Source organism: Triticum urartu, chromosome 6, assembly GCF_003073215.2.
Source record: "Triticum urartu cultivar G1812 chromosome 6, Tu2.1, whole genome shotgun sequence".
Lineage (NCBI taxonomy): Eukaryota > Viridiplantae > Streptophyta > Magnoliopsida > Poales > Poaceae > Triticum > Triticum urartu.
In genome coordinates, this window is record NC_053027.1 from 490214107 (window position 1) to 490223360 (window position 9254).

Consider the following 9254-nt stretch of genomic DNA (forward strand, 5'->3'; position numbering starts at 1 on the left):
AACCCCCCTCCAGGCATCTTCTGATGACCCACAAGTATAGGGGATCAATTTAGTCCTTTCGATAAGTAAGAGTGTTGAACCCAACGAGGAGCAGAAGGAAATGACAAGTGGTTTTTAGCATGGTAATCTCTGCAAAGCATTGAAATATAAGTAACGAGTAGTTTGATAGCGAGATAGTTTGTAACGAGCAAATAACGGTAACGGTAATTAAAGTGCAGCAAGGTAGCCCAATCCTTTTATGCCAAAGGACAGGCCAAAACGGTCTCTTATAATAAGCAAAGCATTCTTAAGGGTACACATGAATTTCATCTAGTCACTTTCATCATGTTGGTTTGATTCATGTTCGCTACTTTGATAATTTGATATGTGAGTGGACCGGTGCTTAGGTGCTTGATACGTCTCCAATGTATCTACTTTTCCAAACACTTTTTCCCTTGTTTTGGACTCTAAGTTGCATGATTTGAATGGAACTAACCCGGACTGACGCTGTTTTCAGCAGAATTACCATGGTGTTATTTATGTGCAGGAGCAAACGTTCTCGAAATAACCTGAAACTTCACGGAGCCACTTTTCTGAAAATAAGAAAAATACCTGCAAAAGATGAAGTCCAGGGGGCCCACCACCTTGCCATGAGGGTGGGGGTCCTACCTCATGGGCCCCCTGTTGCCTCTCCGACTCCAACTCCACCTCCATATATTGAGTTTCGATGACAAAAAAATCAGAGAGAAGAAATCATCGCGTTTTACGATACGGAGCCGCCGCCAAGCCCTAAAACCTCTCGGGAGGGCTGATCTGGAGTCCGTTTGAGGCTCCGGAGAGGGGAATCCATCGCCATCATCATCATCAACCATCCTCCATCACCAATTTCATGATGCTCACCGCCGTGCGTGAGTAATTCCATCGTAGGCTTGCTGGACGGTGATGGGTTGGATGGGATCTATCAAATCGAGTTAGTTTCATTAGGGTTTGATCCATAGTATCCACTGAGATTGATGTTGCTATGACTTTGCTATGCTTAATGCTTGTCACTAGGGCCTGAGTGCCATGATTTCAGATCTGAGCCTATTATGTTTTCATGAATATATGTGAGTTCTTGATCCTATCTTGCAAGTCTATAGTCACCTATTATGTGTTATGATCTGTTAACCCCGAAGTGACAATAATCGGGATACTTACCGGTGATGACCGTAGTTTGAGGAGTTCATGTATTTACTATGTGTTAATGCTTTGTTTCGGTTCTCTATTAAAAGGTGGCCTTAATATCCCTTAGTTTCCGTAAGGACCCCGCTGCCACGGGAGGGTAGGACAAAAGATGTCATGCAAGTTCTTTTCCATAAGCACGTATGACTATGTTCGGAATACATGCCTACATTATATCAATGAACTGGAGCTAGTTCTGTGTCACCCTAAGTTATGACTGTTACATGATGAACCGCATCCGACATAATTCTCCATCACTGATCCATTGCCTACGAGCTTTCCATATATTGTTCTCCGCTTATTTACTTTCCCGTTCCATAAATTTGGGTTGAATACTCTACCCTCGAAAACTGTTGCGATCCCCTATACTTGTGGGTTATCAAGACTATTTTCTGGCGCCGTTGCCGGGGATCATAGCTCTATTCTTTGAGTCACTTGGGATATATATCTGCTTATCAGTATGAAGAACTTGAGAGATCCAAAAATCAAGATCTATCCCTCAACTACGAGGGGAGGTAAGGAACCGCCATCTAGCTCTGCACTTGATTCACCTTCTGTTATGAGTAAGCTTGCGACACCTACACCTGCTTCTGCTATTCGTTCTGATATGTCGCATGTTATTGATGATGCCACTTCTGCTATGCATGATACTTATGATGAAACTACCTCTATGCCTAATACTACTGTGCCACTTAGTGATTTTCTTGATGAACAACTTGCTAGGGCTAGAGAGATTGAAAATATTGAATCTGATGATACTGATGGAAGTGATGATGAAGAACCACTTGTTATTCCTAAGGGCTATGTTTTTGATCAAGAAGCTTCTTTAGCTATTTTACCGTACCAAAATAGAACTGAACTCAAAAGATTATTAGCTAAATGGAGTAAGCAATCTTTAAATGCTAGAATGAAACTGACCCTGCTTTTGCTACTTCACCTATCTTTGTTACTGATAAGGATTATGAATTCTCTATTGATCCTGATATAATTAATTTAGTTGAATCTGATCCTTTTCATGGTTATGAATCTGAAACTGTTGTGGCACATCTTACTAAATTAAATGATATAGCTACCCTGTTTACTAAAGATGAGAGAACTCGTTACTTTTATATCCTCAAAATATTTCCGTTCTCATTAAAGGGTGATGTTAATATATGGTTTAATTCTCTTGATCCTGGTTGTGTGCGTAGTCCCCAGGATATGATTTATTACTTCTCTGCTAAATATTTCCCCGCTCATAAGAAGCAAGCTGCTTTAAGGGATATATATAATTTTGTGCAAATTGAAGAAGAGAGTCTCCCACAAGCTTGGGGGAGGCTTCTCCAATTACTTAATGCTTTGCCTGATCATCCTCTTAAGAAAAATGAAATACTTGATATCTTTTATAATGGACTAACCGATGCCTCCAGAGATTACCTGGATAGTTGTGCTGGTTCTATTTTCAGGGAAAGAACACCGGATGAAGGTGAAATTCTATTGAATAATATGTTGACAAATGAAAATAATTGAACACCTCCGGAGCCAATTCCCGAGCCTATTCCTAAACCAACTCCAAAGAAGAGGGGTATTCTATTTCTCAGTCCTGAAGATATGCAAGAGGCAAAGAAATCTATGAAAGAAAAAGGTATTAAAGCTGAAGACGTTAAGAATTTACCTCCTATTGAAGAAATACATGGTCTTAATTTACCGCATGTTGAAGAAACATATAATCTTAATCCTTTACCTATTGAAGAAACTCATGGTCTTGATAACCCGACACACATAGTAAAGGTAAATTCTCTCTATAGATATGATAAAGCTGAAATCTCATTTACTAAATTTGCTAGCCCATGCTTAGATGAGTTTGATAAATTTATGGCTAAGCAAGAAGATTTTAATGCTTATTTTGGTAGACAATTGAAATACAATTCAAATATGCTTGAACACTTGGGTGATTATATGGCTAATGTTAAAGGTGAACTTAAACTTATTAGTAAACATCCTTCTATGGTTACCACTCAAGTAGAACAAGTACTTAAATCTCAAAATGATTTGCTCAATGAATTGAATAGTAAAGATAATGATTATGCTGTTAGAGTGGCTACTAGAACTAGTAGAATGACTCAGGAGCCTTTGTATCCTAAAGGCCACCCTAAGATAATTGAGCAAGATTCTCAGAGAAATAATATAGATGCACCTAGTTCTTCTAAAAAGAAGAAAAAGAAAAATGATAAGACTTTGCATGCTTCTAGTGATCCTATTGTTGAAACACCTAAGAATCCAAATGATATTTCTATTTCTGATGCTGAAACTCAATCTGGTAATGAACCTGAAACTAGTGATAATGCTAATAATAATGTTCATAATGATGCTCAACCTAGTAATGATAATGACATAGAAATTGAACCTGCTGTTGATCATGATAACCCACAATCAAAGAATCAAAGTTATGATAAGAAAGACTTTGTTGCTAGGAAACATGGTAAATAAAGAGAACCATGGGTTCAAAAACCCATGCCTTTTCCTCCCAAACCATCCAACAAAAGGGATGATGAGGATTTCAAGCGCTTTGCTAAAATGATTAGACCTATCTTTTTGCGTATGCGATTAACTGATATGCTCAAAACCAATCCTTATGCTAAGTACATGAAAGATATCATTACAAATTAAAGAAAGATACCGGAAGCTGAAATTTCCACCATGCTTGCTAAATGCTAATTATACTTTTAAGGGTGGAATACCAAAGAAACTTGGAGATCCCGGTGTACCCACTATACCATGCTCTATTAAAAGAAACTATGTTAAAATTGCTTTATGTGACCTTGGAGCCGGTGTTAGTGTTATGACTCTCTCTTTATATCATAGACTTGATTTGAATAAGTTGACACCTACTGAAATATCTTTGCAAATGGCTGATAAATCAACTGCTATACCTGTTGGTATTTGTAAGGATGTGCCTATTGTAGTTGCAAACGTTACTATTTTAACGGACTTTGTTATTCTTGATATCCCCGAGGACGATGGTATGTCTATTATTCTTGGAAGACCCTTTTTGAATACTGCAGGGACTGTTATTGATTGCACTAATGGCAATGTCACTTTTCATGTTAATGGTAATGAGCATACGGTACACTTTCCGAGGAAACAACCTCAAGTTCATAGTATCAACTCTATTGGAAAAATTCCATCAATTATATTTGGAGGTTTTGAATTTCCTCTTCCTACTATCAAGAAGAAATATGGTATTCTTATTATTGGGGACGTGCATATCCCCGTTGAGGTAACATAGTGTTATTCGAAATTTCTCCGGTTCCATGTTATTCGGAATGAGTACGTTAACAAGACTTGATCAACCTTGTTAGAGGATTCCTTTTGATGATCATGAGATGGATGAAACTAGAAGGCACAACCTTCTGTACCCCACTTTTACTTTCTGTTATTTATATTAAATAAAATAAAAATAACTATTTTTCTGTCTGTTATCTAATTATCCGTGCAATATAAAAATACCTCAAAAATAAAAGTTCTCCAATTGCCCTGAAATTTAAATATGATTTTTTCTAGAATATTTGAGGATTTATGGAACTGAGAACACACCAGGGGGGTCAACCACCTGCCCACGAGGGTGGAGGGCGCGCCCACCCCTGTAGGGCGCGCTCCCTGCCTCGTGGGCCCATGGTGGCCCTCCTCCACTTATTCATGCACCCACATACTTCATCTTACTCCCACAAAACCGAATATCCAGCTCAAGCACGAGTTCTAGCTCATCTTGCTGGCATTTTCGATCTCCTTGCTCAAAGCACCTCTCACAAAACTGCTTGGGGAGATTGTTCCTTGGTATGTGACTCCTCCATTAATCCAATTAGTTTTTGTTCTAGTGCTTTATTCATTGCAAATTTTTGCTGCTTAGGTGACCCTGTTCTTGAGCTTGCATGTCAAATTTATATGGTCAAAAGTAGTTTTGATGCATGATATAGGCCCTAGGCAACTGTAGGAGTAGTTGCTATCAATATTATTGAGTTTGGTTTACTTTTATTTTGAAGTTACTAAAAATTTCAGAATTTTTCAGAAAATGATGAGGAGACTATTGAGGGGCTCATCGAGCCAAAGCTCGAAGGAAAAGCCACCGAAGCGTAAGTATAATTTGCCGCGCACTGCGGAGGTTCGGGCGTGTGAATGGCCTTCTGAGGATTTCTTGAGAGCAGGCAGGATTTATGAAGACTTCCATGAATTGGCTCATAATGCATGCCTCACTGCTTTCCTCCACGACCAATGCGATCAGTATCTCTTACTCACAAATACCTTTGTGCAAAACTTTCATTTTCTTTCTAGGAACTCACCACCTACGGTGGAGTTTCATTTATATGCTGAGCATAAGGAGATGTTACTTTATGATTTTTGTCGGATTTTGTTGGGGATATGGTTACTGGAGGTAAACCGGCTAGGAGTGGCCGGGTTAGCTCCATGAAGATTGAAGCCCATGAGGATGAGAAGATACTAGCGCTTTAAGAAGGCCCAAGGCCTAAAGACGGATTAAAGCCTGTAGATGTAAACCGACTTTATCATGTAAACTTGTATTGTAAGTTAGAGGAATAGAGACTGAGCCGAACACCTCTATGATCCGGCCTCGAGACTCTGTAAACTGGTGGGCGTCAACCTGTGTATATAAAGGGACGACCCGGCCACGGTTTGAGTACAGAAAACAACAACTCGAGGACCAGTCAAAGCGGATTCACTCCCTGGTCATCGAAACCCCAGCAATACCAATCACAACTAGACGTAGGATTTTACCTTCATCGAAAGGGCCGAACTAGTATAAACTCCCCGTGTCCCCTTGTCCGGTTTAACCCCTTTAAGCTAACCCGTTGCGATGGCTCCACGACTAAGTCCTTTCACAACGACATCTACCGTGACAAACCCATGACAGTTGGCGCCCACCGTGGGGCTATCACACGATGGTTTCGAGTTCTTAAAGGGCAGCTTTGATGGACTCAAGGGATACGCTGTGGGCCGGATGACGAAGAGTCGTCGCGGCAAGCTCTACATCGACAACGCGGGATGGGGCCCCGAGGCCGATTCAATCGAATACGGGTACCAGGTCCCCTTTGGTGGGATTCACGTCTTCGTCGGCAAGATTGGCGAACCGGGCCCTGAGCCGGACACCTGCACCGACATCATCGAGATGGCTCAGCGTGCAAACCCTTCTCCGGTTCAGCCCAGGGCAAAGCATGTTTTCCTAGGTGTCATCCATGGAGCAGAATATGAGGATGGACCGGCATCCGATGGAGAAACAGTTGTCGGCTCCGACGACGAGTCTTCTGGAGAAACCGAATCGCTTTATTAGCTGCAGGATGGCCGGATTATTGGAGGTTCCGAGGGCAACAGTATTCCGGACTCCCCTGATCTGCCAAACCGGGCCGCTATCTTCATGGCCGGTACACAATCAGCGCCCCACTCATCAACCGCCGCAGCAATACTCTCCGGTTCAGCAACAGCTACGCCGGCGGGGGCAGGGAGCTCTGCGCCACCTCCGGCTCAAGTTCTATCTGACTTGTTCGACGCCTTGGCAGCATTGATGGCCGCGGAGGTGGACGCAGCAGCCCGGGATCAGCACAACATGGAGATCGCAAAGGTGAAAGATCAGATAACTCAGGCTAAAGCGGAGATCGCAAAGGTGAAAGATCAGATAACTCAGGCTAAAGTGGACCTGGCGGTAGAGAACGCTAGGATGGCTATAGAACGGGCCGAGTTGGAAGCCCAGGCCTACCGACTTAGGCTGGATCAGAATGCTTCAGAGGAAGTCATGAGAATAAGATATCGGTCGCATCTCCCACCGAGTTATGAGCCAAGAAATCTTTTCAACACGCCAGGAGCAGGAACTAGTAACCAGCCAATATTAAACTGGACGGAGGCACCAGGAACAGGAGCGCCGGTTCAGCCGCGCACGATGGACCCGCCTCGTCAGAACAACATTGTACCACAGCATGTTCCAACACCCCCCGGGAATTACTCCAACCCGTTGGACAACATTGTGGCCGCCGCTTCATGGTTGGCAGCCCTCCCAACCGACGGCGAATCACCAGTTGTGATTGAGGCACGACGGGCCAGAGATCTCCTTCAAACAGCTCTAAACCAGCAGCAGGCTTATTCGCATAGTCGTGAGAGTATTCATTCCACCCCCCGTCCAAGCCGGAGCTACAACAGGCACGTTGAGGACGAACCGGCCATGTCAAGCAGTGCACGTCGCCGTAACGTGCCGCGAAGGCACAACCCGGCAGGAGGAGGTGCTAATGCGCAGGATGTGGTGGATCATGGTCGTGCACGTCGAAAAGCCGAGTTAGCAGCTCTGCATGGAGCCCGTCAACCTACTCCGGTTCACCCTACCACTTCAGTAGAGCCAGGTGTGGTATTCAGTTCCTTAGGGGTGCCGTGTCTCACCCCCACTTTGCGTAATGTGCGACTTCCCAATCATTTCAAGAGACCTTCTAAGGTACCCAATTACACCGCCGATCTGCAACCAGAGGCATGGGTTGAAAGCTATGAGATGGCAATGGAGATGTTAGATGTGGATGAAGCAGTATGTGCTAAATACTTCACCATGATGTTGGAAGGAACATCTCGTACTTGGTTGAAGAGCTTACCAACTAACTCTGTTGGATCATGGGCCGAATTGAAGCACCGGTTTATCCAGAACTTCAAAGATACTTGTAAGCAGTGCATGTCGATTGTGGATTTGGCCGCTTGTGTCCAAGAGGATGGGGAGTCCATGACCCATTGGGTAAAGCGGGTTTCAGCTATCTTGCATTCATCGGATCGTATCAATGCAGATACCGCAGTGCTAACGTTGGCGGGCAATTACCGTTTTCTGCCGCTCAAACAGAAGTTAGGAAGGCTCAAACACCACTGCAATGATATGTCAACGCTTATGGCCGCTTTGGTTAAGTACGCCGATTTAGATAATACCAAAGACCCTGACTCGGAGGCGGACAAACCGGGGAAAGGGAAAAAGAACGGCAACACCAAGGGTCAGCAGCATAATCCGATAGGCCACGAGAATAATGGTAAGCGCAAGGCCGACAACAGTTTGGACTTTGTGGCTAACACCAATGCTCAGGAGAATGGTCAGCGCCGTAAGGGCAAGCAGCCCCAGAGGGGCGGAGGTTCAGGCCCCAATTTGGAGCGCCTGCTAAATCAACCCTGTCTGAAGCATGGATCAAAGGAGAAGCCATCATCGCATCTTTGGAAAGATTGTTATATCATGCGAGATTTCAAGAACTCCAATATGTTTCAGTACAATAATGGCCCGCCCGGCGGTTCAAGAGGTGGTTTCCATGGGTCGGGTTACGGAGGAGGCAGCTCCGGTTCAGGATTTCAGGGCAATCAAATCGGACACAACAATCAAGGGAACCAGGGAAAAAAGGGAGGTTACAACCATTAGGGGAACCAGCAGCAGCAGTCGGGTTATCAGAGCAATCCTAAGCAGTTAAATAGTGGGCAATATCATGTCTTCACCACTAGCTTGTGTAAGCGTGATCAGAAGCTTCATGATGTCTACTACACAACCTTCTTCTTGTAGACGTTGTTGGGCCTCCAAGTGCGGAGGTTTGTAGGACAGTAGCAAATTTCCCTCAAGTGGATGACCTAAGGTTTATCAATCCGTAGGAGGCGTAGGATAAAGATGGTCTCTCTCAAGCAACCCTGCAACCAAATAACAAAGAGTCTCTTGTGTCCCCAACACCCAATACAATTGTAAATTGTATAGGTGCACTAGTTCAGCGAAGATACGGTGATGCAAGTGCAATATGGATGGTAGATAAAGGTATTTGTAATCTGAAATTATAAAAACAGCAAGGTAACGAATGATAAAAGTGAGCATAAACGGTACTGCAATGATAGGAAACAATGCCTAGGGTTCATACTTTCACTAGTGTAAGCCCTCTCAATAATACTATCGTAATTGGATCATAAAACTATCCCTCAACATGCAACAAAGAGTCACTCCAAAGTCACTAATAGCGGAAAACGAATGAAGAGATTATGGCAGGGTACGAAACCACCTCAAAGTTATTCTTTCC